At 41.9% G+C, this 23,340-nt stretch overlaps 1 protein-coding gene across 1 annotated transcript in view; it reads left to right on the plus strand.

Annotated features, from left to right (window-relative positions):
• Positions 1-424: 424 nt before the first annotated feature.
• Positions 425-23,340, plus strand: part of npy1r (neuropeptide Y receptor Y1) — a 78,462-nt gene continuing 55,546 nt past the window's right edge. The window contains exon 1 of the mRNA XM_022663124.2: positions 425-869. The gene's annotated coding sequence lies outside the window, so the exon portion shown is untranslated. The remainder of the gene's footprint in view (positions 870-23,340) is intronic.

Genomic DNA, 23,340 nt, shown 5'->3' on the forward strand with positions numbered 1-23,340 from the left:
CACACACACACTAGCACACACACACACACACACACACACACACACTAGCACACACACACACACACACACACACACACACGCATGCACTCGCACACACACACGCACGCACTCGCACATGCATGAAATATAGAAAAACACATAAATGCCAGTGTGCAAATGGAATCTCCACACACACACACACACACACACACACACACACAACTCTATGTCTCATGAGGGACCAGCCAAATGTCACAACAAGCAACACACACACACACACACACACACACTCATACACACACACACTCACTCACTCTCACACACAGCTGAACACATACTCACACAACACTAATACAACATACATACCCTCACAACACACACACACAACACATACTCAGTCTCTCTCTCACACATACACACGGCGCACACACACACACACACACACAACTCTCACACACACTTACAACACACACTTTTACACATACACAAACAAACATAAAGAGCACACACACAATCATACACAAATACAACACACTCACACACATACAACACACAAAGAGCACAGACACACACGAACTCAACACACACACAGCACTCACAACACACATTGACACACAGCACAAAACAATTAAACACACACTCATACACACAATCACAACGCGCACACACACACTCACACACAACACACGCTCTCTCACACAACACACACTCTCATGCAGAGCTCTATCGCTCTCGCGCGCGGTGATTATTGAGCGTGACGCCGCGTGAGCAGCTCGAGGCGCGTTGATAGCTGTCAGTTCAGCGCGGGACGAACACACGCACACACACACGGGAGCGCGCGCATAGAGAGAGAGAGCGCGAGAGCATCTGAGCGGCTGGTCTGTCTGCAGGTAAGTCCGCGTTTATCACTCTCTCTAACGGCTAAAAACACTAACCGAGTTGAGAACCGGGTCTGAAAACGATTTATAAAACGAGTTTTTACTCTTAAAACTCTTTAAACCGCCTCTAATCTTAAACTACGCTGTTATTTTGCCGCGACAAGCTCGAACTCTCCATTCCACCTTAAATTGAGCGGCGGTTAACGGCAGTCTCTATCGCTGCTGCACTGCTAACTGCAGCTCCGTTTAAGGTGGAACGGAGAGTTCCGTAATTCCGTAAGACCGCTGGAAATTAGGAAAGATAATTTAGATCGTTAATTAAAGTGTTTATCGTTATTGTTTTTAGATTAAACACAGTAAATTAGCTCTAAAAGATTGAATAAACCCTCACTGAATGAAGTGAATGTTAATGAAAATACGATAAGGTTCAAAGTTTAGGCTCAAACTTAAAATATAATTGGTTACGATCAATTAAAAATAATAAATCAGATTAGTCTCTTTTTCATGAGTCTTTTTTTCTTTTGCGTCGTTTTAAAGTGGCAGTTTTACGTTAAAAAGTGGTACATAGTAAGTGGTGAGCACCACATATTAAGTGGTGAGCACCAGATGCTAAGTGCTGAACACCATATACTAAGTGGTAAGAACCAGATACTAGGTGGTGAGCATAAACATACTAAGTGGTGAGCACCAGATGCTAAGTGCTGAGACCTAGATACTAAGTGGTGAGCACCACATACTAAGTAGTGTGCACCAGATACTATATAATGAGTACCAGATACTAAGTGTAGCAGCAACTTTACCAGAATGTTCAAAAACGTTCAATAAAAACGTTCTAAGAACATTGAGAAAACTTAACAATGAAACCGTGTTTAATTTTGAAAATGTGAATGAAATATAGTGTTTTGGTCATTTCCCCCAAATTCCATAAGTGTTTTAAGTACTAGGTAGTCAATATGTTTATATCTAATTTAACTCTCTCTCTCTATATATATATATATATATATATATATATATATTAGGGGTGTCACGATCTCGATATTTTATCGAAATCGAATCGAAATGAGGTCATGGTCTCGAGTATCGAAGTCAAAAAGAGGATCGACGATCCCTCCCGCGCGCGCTACGCAAATAGCGCAGCGCGCTACGCAAATGGCGCGGCACCAACACAGCGCATCCTATTCATTTAATAGCGCAGCCCCGCCCTCAGTTCTGCTGTGTGAGAGACAGCTGCCTTTCAACCACGGAGGAGAAACTGAAAACGGATTTATAGAAATATAGACAGGGCTCTCAAGTTTTGAGTGTCGGCGGGAGTGTGATCACTGTTTTTTATCTGTCCAACGGGGGAGGGGGGGCGGGGGTTGGGCGCGCAGGTTTTGTATCTGTATCTAACGGAGGGGTGGGTGCGCGCAGGTGAGAGCGTGTGAACTCGCTGAAATGCGTGTGTCAGTGTGACTTGAGAACACTGACTATAGATCACAGTGAGGTGGATTAAAAATCTTAAACTTATAATTGACTACACCTGTTGCTTTCCATTGAATTAAAAAAACATCTTTCTCTCAGATAAAGTAAACACAAGCGTGTTTCTGACTAAAATAAAAGCTTTTCAGGAGAGATATAAGTTATGTGTAAATATTTATAAGACAATACCTGACAAAATCTGTTTTAATGACGTTAATAAACATCACTGTGACAGCGCTAGTCACAGTTTCACCACATCACTTATCTAACCAGCCTGTACTGATTTCTGCCCCCCAATAATGCTTTCAATAACCTCTAATAGCCTTTAATAGTCTTCAGTAGCCTTTAAAAGACTTACCTGGCGGCCGTGGTGTGTCCACTAAACTCCGTAGTTATAAACATCCTGAGGTTAGCAGCGCGCTAACTGACCTGTTTATAATGTAATCCGAGCAGTGACTCCGTGTCGGCTGTTCTAACCTGCTGCTGTTAGCTGCTTGGGCTGAAAGATGAACTGTAGTGAGCTGTATTATCCGGTTAGTGGGGTTAAAACCTTTATTTGTTTACAGAAACAGTAAAAACGGACTGGCTGAGCTCTGTAGCCCGTGGCTGGGCTTGTGCTGCTGCTGCAGCTCCGACTAGTGGTTAGATGAAGAACTGCAGCTTCATGTAAGTGAGCAGTTTCACCAGCCATCCACACACAGCTCTGATAAACTGCTTGTTTTAATAGTGCACACTGTTGCTACCAAAATAAGTCACTAGATGGCATTACCATATATATCTTAATAAATAATAATAATAATATTTATAATATTTATAATAATAATAATAATAAATATATTATTTAAATTTTATGAGGCATAAAATAATAACAAGAAAAAAAAACAAGAAAATCGAGAATCGAATCGAATCGTGACCCTCAAATCGAAAATGAAATCGAATCGAGGATTTAGAGAATCGTGACACCCCTAATATATATATATATATATATATATATATATATATATATATATATATATATATATAGTTGCCTGCAAACTATTAAATTAGATATAAACATATTGACTACCTAGTACTTAAAACACTTATGAAATTTGGGGGAATATATATACACAGGGGTTGGACAATGAAACTGAAACACCTGTCATTTTAGTGTGGGAGGTTTCATGGCACCAGCAGCCTGGTGGCCAATCTTCATTAATTGCACATTGCACCAGTAAGAGCGTGTGAGTGTGAAGGTTCAATTAGCAGGGTAAGAGCACAGTTTTGCTCAAAATACTGCAATACACACAACATTATGGGTGACATATCAGAGTTCAAAGGAGGACAACTTGTCGGTGCACGTCTTGCTGGCGCATCTGTGACCAAGACAGCAAGTCTTTGTGATGTATCAAGAGCCACGGTATCCAGGGTAATGTCAGCATACCACCAAGAAGGGCCGACCACATACAACGGGATTAACTGTGGACGCAAAAAACATAAAACCACGGCTGCCTAAATCACGGCAGAATTCAATGTGCACCTCAACTCTTTTGTTTCCACCAGAACTGTCCATCGGGACAATAAATTATTGTGGTCTAAAACCAGGTGTTTCAGTTTCATTGTCCAACCCCTGTACCTATATTACTCTCTCTTCTTTCCTTTCTCTTGCTCTCAGTGTAGAAACTCTTTGTAGAAATTTGCTCAACTATGTTATAAGATCAGAACAGCCTTGCATTGGCAGTTTCTCAGTCAGCTTTATAAGGTAGAGTCACCTGGAATGGCTTTCGGTTAACAGCTGTGCTGAACTTGTACTTGAACTTAAAAAGTAAATGACTTGAATTTTTGCATATATATATACCTCAGAATGAGATTACTTAAAAATGATGAATTTCTTTGATTTTACCAAATTAAAACCTCTGGAATATAATCAAGAGGAAGATGGATGATCACGAGCCATCAAACCAAGCTGAACTGCTTGAATTTTTGCACCAGGAGTAAAGGCATAAAGTTATCCAAAAGCAGTGTGTAAGACTGGTGGAGGAGAACATGCATCAAGCTGTGATTAAAAAAACAGGGTTCTTAGCAGTACATTATGTGGCATATATATCAGAGTAAACTGTGCCTTATCAACAGTTTAGCTCATGGATATATGGATGCTCAGGTTCGGATGTGGATTTGCAGAAATGATAGCAGAATCCCACTATCACCGTACTATTTTGAGTCTCTTTGAGTTTTTGGAGATGTTTTTGGAACTTTCAGAGCTCTATCACTAAGTTTTGATATTTTTTTTAGCTAACAAAACTATACAAATTTCTTTCGCACCAGTTTTTGAGGTAAAAAAAAACTCTTCATATGTTTGAGGATGAGAAAATGTTTGGAAAATAAGATGCTAACATTGAGTCAGCTCATGCATTCATAGTATTCACTTCATTTTTAAAGATGTTTATGGACCTTTTTTTGGAATAACATTGAGTCTGTTTGAGTTCTTGGAGATGTTTATAGATCTTTTAGAGCTTAATCACTAATTTTTGACACTTTTTTAAGCAAACAAACATGAACAAACACCCTTTTGTAAGAGGCTTATGTTGAGTCAGCTCATGGATTCATAGTATTCACTTCATTTTAAAGATGTTTATGGACCTTTTAGAGCCTTATGACAGTTTTAAAGCTCAAACTAACCGATTAACCAACTTTGCAACAGTTTCTGAGAGGAAAATTTGCAATTTTTTGGAAAAACATTGAGTCTCTTTGATTTTTAGAGATGTTTATAGACCTTTTAGAGCTCTATCACTCAGTTTTTGATACTTTTTCAGCAAACAAAACTGAACAAATGCCTTTTGCGCCACTTTCTGAGAAGAAAATGTTTGAATAATAAGACGCTAATGTTAAGTCAGCTCCTAGATTCATAGTATTTGAGTTTTTTGAGATGTTTTTGGACCTTTTAGAGCTCAATGACTAATTTTAGACACTTTTTTAAGCAAACAAACCTGAACAAACACATTTTTGTAAGATGCTAACATTGACTCATGGATTCATAGTATTTACTTAATTTTGGAGATGTTTATGGCCCTTTTAGAGCCTTGACAATTTTAAAGCTCAAACTAAACTGAATAAACACATTTGGAACACTTTCTGAGAGGAAAAATAGTATTTGTGTTTTTAAGGAAGAGAAAATGTCTGAAATATAAGAGAGAGATAATTTTTAATCTCTGTGAGTTTTTTGAGATGTTTTTGGACCTTTTAGAGTTCTATCACTCAGTTTTGATACTTTTTTGGCAAATAAAACTAAACAAACGCCTTTTGCGCCACATTCTGAGGTAAAACAAAACTCTTAATATGTTTGAGATGGAGAAAATGTATGGAAAGTATTTGTATGTATGGAAAATCTTTGAGTCTCTTTGAGTTTTTGGAGATGTTTATAGACCTTTTAGAGCTCAATCAGTGCGTTTTGATACTTTTTTTTAGCAAACAATACTGAACAAACACATTTTAAGCCACTTTCTGAGAAGAAAACCTTTTCATATGTTTGAGGATGAGAAAATGTTTGGAGAATAAGATGCTAACGTTGAGTCAGCTCATGGATTCATAGTATTCACTTTATTTTGGAGATGTTTATGGACCTTTTAGAGCCTTATGACAGTTTTAAAGCTCAAACTAACCGATTAACCAACTTTGCAACAGTTTCTGAGAGGAAAATTGGCATTTTTTTGGAAAAACATTGAGTCTCTTTGAGTTTTTGGAGATGTTTATAGACCATTTAGAGCTTAATCACTCATTTTTGACACTTTTTTAAGCAAACAAACATGAACAAACACCTTTTTGTAAGAGGCTTACATTGAGTCAGCTCATGGATTCATAGTATTCACTTAATTTTAAAGATGTTTATGGACCTTTTAGAGCCTTATGACAGTTTTAAAGTTCAAACTAACCGATTAAACAACTTTGCAACAGTTTCAGAGAGGAACATTAGCATTTTTTTGGAAAAAACATTGAATCTCTTTGAGTTTTTGGAGATGTTTATAGACCTTTTAGAGCTCTATCACTCAGATTTGATACTTTTTAGCAAACAAAACTGAACAAATGTTTTTTGCGCCACTTTCTAAGGTAAAAAAAGAACTCTTTATATGTTTGAGGATGGGAAATGTTTTGGAACATAAAATGCTAACGTTGAGTCAGCTCATGGATTCATAGTGTTCACTTAATTTTGTAGATGTTTATGGACCTTTTAGAGCTCAATCACTATTTTTTGACACTTTTCAGCGTACATACCTGAACAAACACCTTTTGGGCCAATTTGAAGATGTTTATGGACCTTTCAGAATGTTACGACAGTTTTAAGGCTCAAATTAATCTGATTTAATGACTTTGCAGCACTTTCTGAGAGGAAACGTGTTTTTGAGTTTAAGTTTGAACCTTTTAGAGATCTATCACTCAGTTTTGATGCTATTTTAGCAAACTATATCGTACCACACCACTTTTTGATAAGAAAACCTCTTCATATGTTTAAGGAATAGAAAATGCTTGGAAAATAAGATGCTAACGTTAAGTCAACTCATGGTTTCATAGTATTCAGTTCATTTTGGAGATGTTTATTGACTTTTTAGAGCTCTGTCACTTAGTTTTGATGCTCTTTTAGCTAACAAAACTGTACAAACTTCTTTCGCACCAGTTTCTGAGGTGAAAACCTCAGAGGACAAAAAAAAATCTGGAAAATTCGCCTTATTTTGGAGATGTTTACAGACCTATTAGAAGCTTTTTTAAAGCCCAAACTAAACTGACAGGAAAAAAAAATTATTTGTGTTTTTAAGGAGGAGAAAATTGAAGCTGCTATTTTGTACTGTTTTTCGAGTAGGAGAAATGTGTTGATATGTGTGGGAGAAGAAATGAGGTAATGAGGTTATGGAGAAGGAAACGTCGTTCGTACTTTGCCCTCTTGATGAACGCTCACCTTGACAGGTTTTACAGCACATTTCTGGAGGAGAATTACGCGCTTGGTTAATGTTCACATGGTGTTTGTTTCTCTTCTGATGGATTGGAGCTCTATGATGTGTTTTAAAGTGTTTACACTGCTGATTTTGCACACTTTTATGTAGCACTGTTTAGGGGGATTAAACGCTCTGGATGTTTGGATCCTGTTATCTTCACTGTGAATGGGGACCACCTACTCACCAGTGCAGTTATCTAATATGTGCGAATGAGAAAAATCTTGCAGTTACTGTACATCAATCATCACAATGGGGGAAAATGTGATTTCTCTGGTTTTGAACTGGCTGTTTTTATGCTGAACAGGTAATCACTGAGCTTCAGTAAGGTTGCTTAACATAGCTGGGTAGTTAACCAACCATCACATGGCATTTTGGATGCTGAAATATAAATGGGTCATTCCACCAAATGGGCGCCATTTCTGTCCCCAGGAAAATTACACATATAAATTTGCGCACAAAATAACTTTAAAATACATTTTATTATTAAGCATAGCGTCTTGTACATTGACCTAATAATAAAAACTACTTAGAACACTGAAAAAATAGCATTTGCTACCTGTCCCCACTCTCTTACTATAAACTTTACCATGAAATATGACTATTCAAATTGTAATATGTCATTTTTTTTGCATTGTTGTGTTACTCCAAATCCCAACTATGCTTTAGGAAAATATATATTTTTTCATAATAAATACATAATATTTAAGTTAAAACACACACTTTATTTGTGTCCCTAGGTTTTTTAACTCAGTCCTGTTACCGTAACACATTACCTCATCTGAAACATCTGGAACATTCTATAAGTCACATCTACAACAGGAAGTGACATCAGCTGCTTCTTCCGAAGATCCTGGGAAGACCAAAATTAAGTTCCCTGTAATCTAAATTAATTCTTAGATATTATTTGTTTATTTTTGGTAATAACTTTTAATAATTAGGATAGCCGCCATTTAGTCATTTTTCATGTTTTTGCTTATTCTATGCTAAAAACTCAGTCCTGTTACTCAAAATATAAAAAGTAACAGGAGTGAGTTCCAGTAACAGGAGTGAGTTTCAGTAACAGGAGTGATTTTGTTTGTTATTGTAACCATCTTAAGTTTAGAAATCTTATAAAAATTAGTTTGGCCAGTACTTGTTTTGAATAGTTAAATATATGTTTTATTAGAAAAGATTTAAAAATTAGATTTAATAACATTTAAAAGAGTTACAACAAGCAGTTGTCACTTATTCGGTGGAATGGCCCATATATTTCCTGATCACCTGTAGATTAAAACTCATCGTGCCTTGCCATTGCGGAATTTGTGGATGCAATGTAATGCGTAAAATCTTGCAGTTACTGTATATCAATCATCAGAACAGGGGGACATTTTGATTTTACTGGTTTTGAACATGGTAATAGTGTGGCTGGCTGTTTTTCAGCTGAACAGGTAATCACTGAGCTTCAGGAAGGTTGCTGACCATAGCTGGCAATGTGTGTCTGTTTGGTGTGAACAACCCTACATGGGTTTTTGCAGTTTAAACTATAGTTAGACTTAAAAAAAAGTCCTACAAACTCTTTTTACATACCTGCAGTGTGCAGCATGATCAGTGTAAGAGTTTATTGAACTCTGTAGTTAATTATTTAACACTGTATGTGTTTACTAGGCCTGAATCAGTAACCATTTTTTGTGGGTGATTTATTGTCTGAGACGTAAGTGAGATAAATTATGTTATTGTCACTCCTGGACCAAACCATGCAACTTATATGCATATGTAGGTATAATATAGGAAAATACGCTACTTTTATGTAGCAAGAAATAGCTTTTAAATAGCAGGAAACTTGACAGATAAACTTTTAGGGCATTAGAATAGGACAAGAATATATTTTACTTTTTAAAAGTTTTTTTTTTTAATCATACTGTTTTAAGCATATCAGGATAAAAATAGACAATACATATATTTTTTTTATTTAGGTTTTCATCATATTGTATCATATCGTATGTATATCGCAATTTGTCTTAAACATATCAAGATAAAATACAAGACAAGACCAAATTAACCCTTTTTTTAAGGTTTTCATCATATTGTGTCATATAATACAGTTGCAAAAAAGGAATGTGAACCCTTTCGGATTACTTGGATTTCCTAATAAATTGGCCATTAAATGTGTTCTGATCTTCATCTAAGTCACAACAAACACAGTAGACAAACACATAGACAAACACAGTCTGCTTAAACTAATACCACACAAAAAATATATGTTTGCATGGTTTTTTAAACACAACATGGTAACATGTATTCAGAGTGCAGGGTGGAAAAAAGCAAAGCAGCCACAAACCATGATGCCCCCTTCACCATGTTTCACAGTTGGGATGAGGTTTTGATGATGGTGTGCTGTTGTGTGTTCTTATCAAACAACTCATTTTTGGTTTTCTCTGTCCACAGTATATTTATCCCGTACTGCTGTGGAACAAACAGGTGTTTTTTTGCAAACTTCAAACGTGCAGCAATGTTTTTTTTGGACAGCAGTGGCTTCCGCCGTAGTGTCCTCTCATGAACTCCATTCTTGTTTAACGTTTTCCTTATTGTAGATTTGTCTACGAAAATGTTAGCATGTGCCAGAGATTTCTGCAAGTCTTCAGCTGACACTCTTCCTCTGAGGATTCTTCCTCACCTCATTGATCATTCTGCGCTGTGCTCTTACAGTCACCTTTACAGGACTTTACCACGCCTAGGGAGAGTAGCAGCAACAGTGCTGAACTTTCTCCTAATTTGTAGACCGTCTGTCTTACCGTGGACACGTGAACATCAAGGCTTTTAGAGATACTTTTGTAACCCTTTCCGGCTTCATGCAAGTCAACAATTCTTAAAAGTAGGTCTTCTGAGAGCTTGATCTTTTGTTCGAGGCATGATTCACATCAAGCAATGCTTGTTAAGAACAGCAAAGTCAAAACTGGTGTGTTATTATCCAATCTCATCACATCCTGACTCCAATTAGCTCTTAGAAAAGTCTGTCACAGTTTAGCCCGTGTCTGTCTCGTTGTGTCTCCCTCTCCTGGTCTATTGTGCTCCTGCCCCTCTGTTTTCCTGTCATGTGTCCCAGCCATGTGCTATTGTTGTGTTTTTGTCCTTGTCTCCGCCCTAGCCCTGCCCTAGCCATTAGTGCTGTAACCTCTTGTCTCATTTGTAACCCCGCCCCCTTGTTAGCTCCCACAGGTGTCCCTTATGTTTGCCTGTATATAATACCCCATGTGCTCCTTGTTCTGTGTCGTGCTTTGTTTGATCTAGTCCTGTTTCTCTGTCAGAATCTTGTTTAGTTGTGTTTTTGCGCCTTTGAGCCTTTTTGTCTGCAGTGTTCTGGTTTGTTTTCTTTAGTTTATTTATTTGTTTGATTATTTTGTTTGTTTGTTTAAGTCTTTTTCTCATATCCTCATAGTTCATAGTGTTTTGTTTTAGTTACCTTTTCTTTATACTATTTCATAGGGTTTTGCTCTTTTGTTTATTTTCTTGTTTAAATGGAAAATAAAACTAACTTGCATTTGCATCCGGCCTCCTCCTCTCCGTTACATAAAGCACGACCAACCGAGGATGCAGCAAGTCGGTTTTTAGCTATGCAGGAGCAACAGGAATTTTTGGACAGCCTAATCTCCAAGCTACGAGCTGGTCAACCGTTTTTGTTACCCTCCTTGATGCCAATCCCCTGTGAGTATGATGGGGAACATGGCACCTGTGAGGGTTTCATTATGCAATGCTCCATTTACCTGGAACATATGACATGCCCTATCCCTCCAGACATTATAAAGGTACTTTTTATAAAAACTTTGTTGAGGGATAAAGCATTACAATGGGGAGACATTATTTTAGAAAGCAGACCTGAAAAGGCAAAGACTGTGGAAGGTTTTTTTGAACTGCTGAAATTAAGGTTTTCTAAACATCCAGCATCCGCTGCCCCAGCCTCAGCTCCAGCTCAAGCACCAGCAGCACCCACTGCTCCAGCCTCAGCTCCAGCTCAAGCACCAGCAGCTTCCGCTGCTCCAGCCTCAGCTCCTACTCAAGCACCAGCAGCACCCACTGCTCCAGCCTCAGCTCCAGCTCAAGCACCAGCAGCACCCACTGCTCCAGCCTCAGCCTTAGCTCAAGCACCAGCAGCACCCACTGCTCCAGCCTCAGCTCCAGCTCAAGCACCAGCAGCTTCCGCTGCTCCAGCCTCAGCTCCAGCTCAAGCACCAGCAACTTCCGCTGCTCCAGCCTCAGCTCCAGCTCAAGCACCAGCAGCTTCCGCTGCTCCAGCCTCAGCTCCAGCTCAAGCACCAGCAGCTTCCGCTGCTCCAGCCTCAGCTCCAGCTCAAGCACCAGCAGCTTCCGCTGCTCCAGCCTCAGCTCCAGCTCAAGCTCCAGCAGCTTCTGCTGCTCCAGCCTCAGCTCCAGCTCCAGCCTCAGCTCCAGCACCTGCTGCCTCAGCCTCAGCTCCAGCACCTGCTGCCTCAGCCTCAGCTCCAGCACCTGCTGCCTCAGCCTCAGCTCCAGCACCTGCTGCCTCAGCTCCAGCTCCAGCACCTGCTGCCCCAGCTCCAGCTCCAGCACCTGCTGCCCCAGCTCCAGCTCCAGCAGCTCCCGCTGCCCCAGCTCCAGCACCAGCAGCTCCCGCTGCTTCAGCTCCAGCACCAGCAGCTCCCGCTGCTTCAGCTCCAGCGCCAGCAGCTCCCGCTGCTTCAGCTCCAGCGCCAGCAGCTCCCGCTGCTTCAGCTCCAGCGCCAGCAGCTCCCGCTGCTTCAGCTCCAGCGCCAGCAGCTCCCGCTGCTTCAGCTCCAGCGCCAGCAGCTCCCGCTGCTTCAGCTCCAGCTCCAGCAGCTCCCGCTGCTCCGGCCTCAGCTCCAGCTCCAGCAGCTCCCGCTGCTCCGGCCTCAGCTCCAGCGCCAGCAGCTCCCGCTGCTCCGGCCTCAGCTCCAGCGCCAGCAGCTCCCGCTGCTCCAGCCTCAGCTCCAGCTCCAGCAGCTCCCACTGCTCCGGCCTCAGCTCCAGCACCAGCAGTGCCTGCCGCCCACGTGGTACCCACTGCTCCTGACCCTGTGCCCGCGGCTCCGGCCGCCTCTGACCCTGTGCCCGCGGCTCCGGCCGCCTCTGACCCTGTGCCCGCGGCTCCGGCCGCCTCTGACCCTGTGCCCGCGGCTCCGGCCGCCTCTGACCCTGTGCCCGCGGCTCCGGCCGCCTCTGACCCTGTGCCCGCGGCTCCGGCCGCCTCTGACCCTGTGCCCGCGGCTCCGGCCGCCTCTGACCCTGTGCCCGCGGCTCCGGCCGCCTCTGACCCTGTGCCCGCGGCTCCGGCCGCCTCTGACCCTGTGCCCGCGGCTCCGGCCGCCTCTGACCCTGTGCCCACTCCCAGAACTTTGTATGCCCCCCGGCCTATCCCCAGGCCTGCTCCCAGGTCACGGGCTCCTAGGCCCGCCCCAAGGCCCCCGGACCTCTGCCCAAGAACTGTGCCCAGGCTGGCCCCTCTAACTACCCCACAGACTTTAGCCAGTCCTGGGCATCCCCAAGTTTTGTTTGTTCCCATGTCTCTCCCTGTCCTGGTCCCAGTGTCTGTGTTTGTTCCCATTCCTGTCCCCGGTGGTTTTTCTGTTCCCATCCCTGTCACCGTATTTGTGTCAGTCCCAGTAAGTGTATTTGTCCCGGTTCCATCGCCCTGTCTTGTCCAGACCCAGTTTGTCCAGCCCAAGTCCTCTGTCCAGTCTAAGCCCCTAGCCCAGTCTATGTTCTCCTCCACAGTCCAGTCTCTGTCCCAGTCTAACGTCCAGCCCCCTGTCCAGTCTCCGTCCCCTGTCCAGTCTTTCGTCCAGTCTCCGTCCCCTGTCCAGTCTTTCGTCCAGTCTCCGTCCCCTGTCCAGTCTTTCGTCCAGTCTCCGTCCCCTGTCCAGTCTTTGTTCATGTCCCCTGCCCTTTCTGCATCCCTGCCCAATGTACAGCCCTCTGTCCAGTCTCAGTTCTCGTCCCCTGTCCAGTCTCTGTTTTTTCCGCCTCCCCAGTCTCCATTCCAGTCCCAGTATGTTTCTCCTGTCTAGTCTCCTGTCTCAGTTCCTGCCCCTGTGTTCTTTCTCTGGTCTTGTCTAGCCTTGTCTTGTTTTTCTGTTCCCTCTCTCTCGGCGCCTCTGGTAGTGGCGCCGTTGAGGGGGGGTAATGTCACAGTTTAGCCCGTGTCTGTCTCGTTGTGTCTCCCTCTCCTGGTCTATTGTGCTCCTGCCCCTCTGTTTTCCTGTCATGTGTCCCAGCCATGTGCTATTGTTGTGATTTTGTCCTTGTCTCCGCCCTAGCCCTGCCCTAGCCATGCCCTAGCCATTAGTGCTGTAACCTCTTGTCTCATTTGTAACCCCGCCCCCTTGTTAGCTCCCACAGGTGTCCCTTATGTTTGCCTGTATATAATACCCCATGTGCTCCTTGTTCTGTGTCGTGCTTTGTTTGATCTAGTCCTGTTTCTCTGTCAGAATCTTGTTTAGTTGTGTTTTTGCGCCTTTGAGCCTTTTTGTCTGCAGTGTTCTGGTTTGTTTTCTTTAGTTTATTTATTTGTTTGATTATTTTGTTTGTTTGTTTAAGTCTTTTTCTCATATCCTCATAGTTCATAGTGTTTTGTTTTAGTTACCTTTTCTTTATACTATTTCATAGGGTTTTGCTCTTTTGCTTATTTTCTTGTTTAAATGGAAAATAAAACTAACTTGCATTTGCATCCGGCCTCCTCCTCTCCGTTACAAAGTCATTAGCCTAGGGGTTCTCATACTTTTTCCCCCTTACACTGTGAATGTTAACATGTTGTTGTGTTCAATAAAACCATGCAAACATATTATTTTTTGTATGGTATTAATTTAAGCAGACTGTGTTTGTCTATTGTTGTGACTTAGATGAAGATCTGATCACATTTAATGACCAATTTATGCAGAAATCTAAGTAATCCCAAAGGGTTTACATACTTTTTCTTGCAACTGTATACCTTTAATTCTATAATTAAAATCTGTGTCTGTTCTTTCAGCCCTGGGAACGTTTCAACAGCGGCTCGCTTCTCTGCATGTCATTTATAATGTTGACTCTCTCTCTTGGTATCTTTTTAAAGAAGGCTGTGCTGATATAGCAGCGCTCGCGGGCAGTCAGCGTGTCAGCAGCTCCTCATGTCCAAGCAGTCGTGTTCAAACTGACCACACGGAACAACACAGCCCTGAATCAAAGTCATATCACACTGCCAAAACCTTCCTCAGCTACGAGGCAACCCCTAAGGCACTGTGGGTCAGTTTACCAGACAGGGGTTAGGCCTAGTCTTAGGCCTAGACTACTGTATATTTTCCTGTTAGTGGAAAATCCCTATTCAAAATCATACACAGTACCCATGATACGGATGATATCGCGATACTCTGATTCTGTGATACTTAATATCTTGCAAAACAATTCTCGACGATACTTTACTGCATCTGTTACTGTTTCTAAAGCGGATAAAATATTTCTAAATGAGCAAATACCAGGAATTATGAATTTATTGGTGTCAGATTCACACATTTAACAATCAATATTTTTTACGGACGAGTTCAAAGGGAACAAATTACATCTGTAACCAGCACAGCTATGGTGTACCGTAATTTTTGCACTATAAGGCTACCTTAAAAAAAGTTTTCCCCAAAATTATGAATCTGGTGCTCCTTATATAAGAATTTTAAGGAATTTTAAAGAAATTAAGGAGCAACAAAATTGCTCCACTGAAGTACAGCGATATTCAGGAGTTTATTCAGCAGTTTAGTTCTTCAGCACCGACACTGGAGTAGCATTAGCGTTAGCTGCTAACCACAATTTCCCCATTCAGAGGTGAGTATTATCAGCCTGTAGCCTGCTCCTAACCCCAGCTAGCACTGTTGGAGCAGCATTAGCATTACCCGCTAACCACGCTTTCTGGAACACTCAAGGTACCCCAGTGTAGCTCTGTTGGGCAGCATTAACCAATAACCGCTAGCGGTTAGCCCCTAATGCTAATGCTCCAGCCTTAGTGCTGGAGAAATTCGGGAGTCTAAGCTTACTGTAAATAAACGGAAGCGCTTTACTCACTCAAATAAACAGTTTTCAGGAGAGAAATCTGTGTAGATTAACATCCGGCGCTCGTTTGATTTTAAAAGAAAGTCTTTTTTTGTTGTATTACAGTTTTGTTTCCTTAGCTTAGCTTTTTGTTTCCTTAGCTTAGCTTATTTGAATGTAGCTAGCTACATTCAAATAAGTTGGTCAATTGGTCAATCTCCAGACCTGAGCCCCATTGAAAAACCTCTGAATGTAATCACGTAAGATATAAGTTGAGGTGGCAAGCCATCAAACCAAGCTGAACTGCTTGAATTTTTTGTGCCAGGAGTGAAATGGAAGGTCGCCCAAAAGCAGTGTGAAAGACTTGTGGAGGAGAACATGACAAGGTGCATTAAAATTGTGACCAAATATTGATTTCTGAACTCTTCAAACATTAGCATTATTGTTTCTCAATAAATATATACTTGTTTTCTTTGCATTATTTGAAGTCTGAAAGCCCTGTATCTTTTTCATTATTTTGACCATATTTTGGGAGAAATGCTGTCCGTAGTTTATAGAATAAAACAACAGTGTTTATTTTACTCAAGCATATACAGGGATTGGACAATGAAACTTAAACACCTGGCTTTAGACCACAATAATTTATTGTCTCGACGGACAGTTCTGGTGGAAACAGGAGAGTTGAGGTGCACATTGAATTCTGCCGTGATTTGATCAGCCGTGGTTTTATGTTTTTCGGATACAATCCGAAAAACATAACATCCCTTTCAGACAGCTTCCTCTTACAGCATCCACAGTTAATCCTGTTGGATGTGGTTGGTCCTTCTTGGTGGTATGCTAACATTACCTTGGATACTGTCGCTCCTGATACATCACAAAGACTTGCTGTCTTGGTCACAGACAACAATTTATCCTCTTCTTCTTTTGAACTTTGGTATGTCACCCATAAGGTTGTGTGCATTGCTGCAATATTTTGAGCAATAAAACTATGCTTTTACCCTGCTAACTGAACCTTCACACTCTGCTCTTACTGGTGCAATAATGTGCAATTAATGAAGATTGGACACCAGGCTGCTCCAATTTAGCCATGAAACCTCCCACACTAAAATGACAGGTGTTTCAGTTTCATTGTCCAACCCTTGTAGCTAGAAATAGCAAAATCAGAGAAACTGATTCAGAAACTGAAGTGCTTTCATTATTTTTTCCTTTATTGTTTCCAGATTGAGCACCAGGTAAAACAGATATATCTCAAGACACAACAGGACGAGATGAAATCCAGATTTGATTGTGGACTGGCCCACTGGGACTGTCCTTTATTGAGGCCTATATAAACGTATCTGGGCGCGTGTTCAAAATATCAAAGTTCATTTGGTGTCACTGTTTCAGAGAGGGATGTTCTGCTTTGGTGGATGTTATGAAAGATGGAGGGGAGAAAGGACGAGTGCTGCGAGGGGCTGTTGGGAGGGTGGGAGTGGGGGTGGGGGGTGGAGGAGGAGGAAAGTTGCATATTACTGTAAATCACTGGGCCAGGATATTGCCCTAAGCTGGTTTCACTGAGAACATAGAAAGATGGAGACACTGTAAATACAATCGCGCACACACACACACACACACACACACACACACACACACACACACACACACACACATATCGAAGCAGAGGGCGAGTGCAGATAAGCCAGGAAAAATCCATGGCTTCCAAGAGAACAGTGCATTCAGTGCCAAGAGTGTGTCTTTGAGACAGACCTATTTCCACCAGTCTCAGAGCTCTCTCTCTCTCTCTCTCTCACACCACAGCTCGTATTGTACGTCTTAATCTCTCGCCCCCGCTCTCTCTCTCTCTCTCTCTCTCTCTCTCTCTCTCTCTCTCTCTCTCTCTCACACTTATTCTTGTCTGTATTCATTATCCCTCCGTCTCTCCCTTTTCCTTTTATCTCTCTTTCTTCTCCTGTCTTTGTCTCTAATCAGCAGCTCAGAGGTTGCTGGCCTGCCTCGCTATTGTGTGACCTGGATCTGCTTCTGTATAAAATCTGATCTGGTTCTGTGTTGTGTGAATTGTCTGATCTGGTTCTTTGTAGTGTAAATTGTCTGATCTGGGTTTGTGTAGTGTAAATTGTCTGATCTGGTTCTTTGTAGTGTAAATTGTCTGATCTGGTTTCAGGTCTGTATTAGTTGAAGAAATTGTCTGATCTGGTTTCAGGTCTGTATTGTTTTATCTGGTTTCAATTCGTTCTGTATTGTCTGATCTGTTTTAGTTTTGTATTTTCTCATGACAGTTTAAAGAACTGATGTTTTTGTTTGTGGTTCTGTATAGTGTAAATGGTCTGTTCTGGTTCTGTTCCATCTAAATTGTCTGATCTGGTTCTGTGTTGTGTAAACAGACTGATCTGGATTTGTGTTGTTTAAATGGTCTGATCTGGTTTCAGTTGAAGAACTGATGGTTTTGTTTGTTTTTCTGTATTAAATCTGATGTGGAGTGACCTGGATCTACTTTTGTATTGTCTAATCTGGTTCTGTTTTGTCTAAATTGTCTGATCTTGTTTTGGTTCTGTTTTAGTTGAAGAAATGATGCTTTTGTTTGTGCTTCTGTATTAAATCTAATCTGGTTCTGTGTTGTGTAAATTGTCTGATCTGGTTCTGTGTTGTGTAAATTGTCTGATCTGGTTCTGTGTTGTGTAAATTGTCTGATCTGGTTCTATGTTGTGTAAATTGTCTGATTTGGTTTCAGGTCTGTATTGTCTGATCTGTTTAAGTTATGGGTTTTCTGACAATTTGAAGAACTGATGGTTCTGTTTGTGAGTCTGTATTAAATCTGATCTGGTTCTGTTTAGTCTACATGTGCCTGATCTGGTTCTATTTCATCTAAATTTTCTGATCTGTTTTAGTTTTGTATTGTCTCATGACGATTTGAAGAACTGAAGGTTTTTTTTTGTGGTTGTGTATTGAATCTGATCTGGTTCTTTGTCGTCTATATTGTCTGATCTGGTTCTGTGTCGTGTAAATTGTCTGATCTTGTTCTGTGTCCTCATTGTCACATCTGGATCTGGTATTGTTCTGCCTCTGTATTGTCTGATTTGATGTGGGTTGTCTGATCTGGTTACAGTTCTGGATTGTCTTGTCTAATTTCAGATCTGTATTGTCTGATCTGGTTTCAGGTCTGTATTGTCTTATCTGGTTTCAGGTTAGTATTGTCCGATCTAGTTTCAGTTCTGTATTACCTGATCTGGTTTTGGTTTTGTATTGTCTGATCTGGTTTCATGTCTGGATTGTCTGATCTGGTTTCAGTTCTGTATTGTCTGATCTGGTTTGAGGTCTGTATTGTCTGATCTAGTTTCAGTTCTTTATTGTCTGATCTGGTTTCAGTTTTGTATTGTCTGATCTGGTTTCAGTTCTGTATTGTCTGATCTAATTTCAGTTCTGTATTATCTGATCTTATTTTGGTTCTGTATTGTTTAATATGGCTTTAGTTCTGTATTGTCTAATCTGATTTCAGTTCTGTATTGTCTGATCTGGTTTCAGTTCTGGATTGTCTTGTCTAATTTCAGGTCTGTATTGTCTGATCTGGTTTCAGTTCTGTATTGTCTGATCTGGTTTCAGTTCCGTATTGTCTGATCTGTTTCAGTTCTGTATTGTCTGATCTGGTTTCAGTTCTGTATTGTCTGATCTGGTTTCAGTTCTGTATTGTCTGATCTGGTTTCAGTTCTGTTTTGTCTGATCTGGTTTCAGGTCTGTATTGTCTGATCTGGTTTCAGTTCTGTATTGTCTGATCTGGTTTCATTTCTGTATTGTCTGATCTGGTTTCAGTTCTGGATTGTCTTGTCTAATTTCAGGTCTGTATTGTCTGATCTGGTTTCAGGTCTGTATTGTCTGATCTGTTTCAGTTCTGTATTGTCTGATCTGGTTTCAGGTCTGTATTGTCTGACCTGGTTTCAGTTCTGTATTGTCTAATTTAATTTGGGTTCTGTATTGTCCCATTTGGTTGCAGTTCTGTATTTTCTGACCAGTTTTGGTTCTGTTTGTCTGATATGTTTCTTTGTCCCCTCTGGATCTGGTCCTGACTGATATTGTACTGCATCTGTATTGGCTGATTAAGCGCTAGTTTTCTGTGTCCGAGAAGAAAAATAGAGAAGAAAAAAAATCTTTGAGACACTATCAGACAGGATGCACTGCTGAATTTCATCATGTGTGGCGTAGTCAGCTAACCACACTCCCTCCGTTCAATACAATTACACAGGTAGAATCTGTCTAAGTCAGGATCTAATCAGCCAGTTCTGCAAGGAACACTTGAAGAACTGGGTTTTATTATCTCAATCAGACTAGCTTTCCCAAAGGTGAGATAAAATCAAGATTCAGAAGCTTCTGTACTTAATTCTGAGCGAGAACGAGAGAGAGAGAGAGAGAGAGAGAGAGAGAGAGATGCAGGTATTCTCCCATTAAATAATAAATAATGAAATAAGTATCAAACACACAGAAACTGTCTTTATAAAAGTGCAACATTTGTTTCCCTCAACCAAGTATAAAAGTGTTTAATGAGTGTTTATTGAGGACGTTTATAGACTAAGTGTACAGAAATGTTTATTGAGGTTGATCGGGGACTAATATCTGCTATTCTAATCAAATCAAATCAAATTTATTTGTATAGCGCTTTTTACAACAGGTGTTGGCACAAAGCAGCTTTACAGAAACTAGTGTATAGAAGTGTTTATTGAGGTTGTTTATTGACTAATATCTCCTATTCTAGTGTATAGAAGTGTTTATTGAGGTTGTTTAAATACTAATATCTCCTATTCTACTCTATAGAAGTGTTTCTTGAGGTTGTTCATAGACTAATATCTCTTATTCTACTGTATAGAAGTGTTTATTGAGGGTGTTTATGGACTAATATTTCTTGTTCTACTGTATTAAATTGTTTACTGAGGTTGTTTAAGGACTAATATCTCCTATTCTAGTGTATAGAAGTGTTTATTGAGTTTGTTTAAAGACTAATATCTCCTATTCTACTGTGTAGAAGTGTTTATTGAGGGTGTTTATGAACTAATATTTCTTGTTCTACTGTATATAAGTGTTTATTTAGGTTTTGCATGGACTAATATCTCATATATCTCATGATATCTATTCCCCCAGTGTGTAAGGAGTGTTTATTGAGGTTGTAGGGATTAGGAGTGTGTGCTTAGTGCAGCTTGGGTTGTGTTAAATCTGTGGACACACCGCACTCAGTGTTATCGACACAAATGAAAGAACAAAAGGCCGAAAGGCCTTAATGAAGGTCTGAAAGGGTTAATGATGAATGAAGACAGATTGAAGGTGTTGCAGTGTTTAGTTTGTCTTTTCCAGACTAATCTAAAGTGGCCCTATCTCTGTCTTTTATCTCCTCCATCTTCGTAATTGCACGGCAAAAAAAAAGGAATATGACTTGATGATCTCACTTCATTGTCATGACAACAGCATTAACGTCTCCCCTCGGTGCCGTTAAAGACGATTAAAGTGCTCGGGTGGCGGTTTGTCAGACGGGTCAGATGTCTAATGATTTGCCGGAATGATCCGCGGTGATATTGCCTGGGCGGCTGTTGGGCGTCAAATGTGATCTGCGGCGGTCGGAGGATAAGCGATGGCCTACTGGGAGGTCAAAACGGTAATCGTTTATTTTACACCCAGCCAACACTGAAGTAAGAGGGGAAGAAAATGAGAGGGATAAAGAGAGAGAGAGAGAGAGAAAGAAAAAAAAAGGCACAGGTAGGCTTGTTTTCAAATCTCACCTCTACATAGGATGCTTTTTTTTTACATCCTCAGAGAGTTCTTTCCCATGAGATGCCATGCTGAATATCCAGTGGCCAATATGAGAGAATTGCACTACACTGAAGCAATGGTAGCTCAAACACTCCGTCCTGACTGGAGAAAAATGAGAACAGCACTTTATCTGAGGAGCTTCTCCTGCTGTTCCTCGCTGTATGAGTGTTTTTAAAATAGAAAAAAACAACAGCAAACAGCAACTAGATTGCAGTTCCTACAGAAACTGCGAGTGTGATTGCAGTGCTGGCTGGTATCTGCTATGTTGTTGCTAAGGTGTTGCTAGGTGGTTGCTAAGGTGTTGCTAGGTGGTTGCTAAGGTGTTGCTATGGTATCCGGGATGGTTGCTAAGATGTTGCTAGGTGGTTGCTAGGTGGTTGCTAAGGTATTGCTAGGCGGTTGCTAAGGTGTTGCTATGGTATCTGGGGTGGTTGCTAAGGTGTTGCTAGGTGGTTGCTAGGTGGTTGCTAGGCGGTTGCTAAGGTGTTGCTAAGGTATCCGGGGTGGTTGCTAAGGTGTTGCTAGGTGGTTGCTAGGTGGTTGCTAGGCGGTTGCTAAGGTGTTGCTATGGTATCCGGGGTGGTTGCTAAGGTGTTGCTAAGTGGTTGCTAGGTGGTTGCTAAGGTGTTGCTAGGCGGTTGCTAAGGTGTTGCTATGGTATCCAGGGTGGTTGCTAAGGTGTTGCTAGGTGGTTGCTAGGGTGTTGCTAGGCGGTTGCTAAGGTGTTGCTATGGTATCCGGGGTGGTTGCTAAGGTGTTGCTAGGTGGTTGCTAGGGTGTTGCTAGGCGGTTGCTAAGGTGTTGCTATGGTATCCGGGGTGGTTGCTAAGGTGTTGCTAGGTGGTTGCTAGGTGGTTGCTAGGGTGTTGCTAGGCGGTTGCTAAGGTGTTGCTATGGTATCCGGGGTGGTTGCTAAGGTGTTGCTAGGTGGTTGCTAAGCTGTTGCTAGGCGGTCGCTAAGGTGTTGCTATGGTATCCGGGGTGGTTGCTAAGGTGTTGCTAGGTGGTTGCTAGGTTGTTGCTAGGGTGTTGCTAGGCGGTTGCTAAGGTGTTGCTATGGTATCCGGGGAGGTTGCTAAGGTGTTGCTAGGTGGTTGCTAAGGTGTTGCTAGGTGGTTGCTAGGTGGTTGCTAGGCGGTTGCTAAGGTGTTGCTATGGTATCCGGGGTGGTTGCTAAGGTGTTGCTAAGTGGTTGCTATGCGGTTGCTAAGGTGTTGCTAGGCGGTTGCTAAGGTGTTGCTATGGTATCCGGGGAGGTTGCTAAGGTGTTGCTAGGTGGTTGCTAAGGTGTTGCTAGGTGGTTGCTAGGTGGTTGCTAGGCGGTTGCTAAGGTGTTGCTAAGGTATCCGGGGTGGTTGCTAAGGTGTTGCTAGGTGGTTGCTAGGTGGTTGCTAGGCGGTTGCTAAGGTGTTGCTATGGTATCCGGGGTGGTTGCTAAGGTGTTGCTAAGTGGTTGCTAGGTGGTTGCTAGGCGGTTGCTAAGGTGTTGCTATGGTATCCGGGGTGGTTGCTAAGGTGTTGCTAGGTGGTTGTTAGGGTGTTGCTAGGCGGTTGCTAAGGTGTTGCTATGGTATCCGGGGTGGTTGCTAAGGTGTTGCTAGGTGGTTGCTAGGTGGTGGCTAAGGTGTTGCTAGGCGGTTGCTAAGGTGTTGCTATGGTATCCGGGGTGGTTGCTAAGGTGTTGCTAGGTGGTTGCTAGGTGGTTGCTAAGGTGTTGCTAGGCGGTTGCTAAGGTGTTGCTATGGTATCCGGGGTGGTTGCTAAGGTGTTGCTAGGTGGTTGCTAGGTGGTTGCTAGGGTGTTGCTAGGCGGTTGCTAAGGTGTTGCTATGGTATCCGGGATGGTTGCTAAGGTGTTGCTAGGTGGTTGCTAGGTGATTTATATGCATAAATTAGATTAAATGGTGTTTGCACGTTGCTACGCAACGTGCAAATACATCAATCAGCTATGCACGCTAGGTTGCTCTGGCCGTTCGGGGGTGTCCAAACTTTTGACCCGTGGCTCCATTACACACAGTACTGGGGGGCCGGGGTGTCCAAACTTTTGACCCATGGCTCCATTACACACAGTACTGGGGGGCCGGGGTGTCCAAACTTTTGACCTAACGCTGTTTTATCTCATAGCTGCTCCATACACTCACAGTACTGGAGTTCTAGCTACCTGTCCTTCGATCTAGCTGCCGTCCTCCGATTGGCCCCATTCATTCCAATGGGGCCACTTCGTACGACATTCGTACGAAATCCGTACGTCGT

The sequence above is a fragment of the Astyanax mexicanus genome, chromosome 25, assembly GCF_023375975.1.
Source record: "Astyanax mexicanus isolate ESR-SI-001 chromosome 25, AstMex3_surface, whole genome shotgun sequence".
Classification (NCBI taxonomy): domain Eukaryota; kingdom Metazoa; phylum Chordata; class Actinopteri; order Characiformes; family Acestrorhamphidae; genus Astyanax; species Astyanax mexicanus.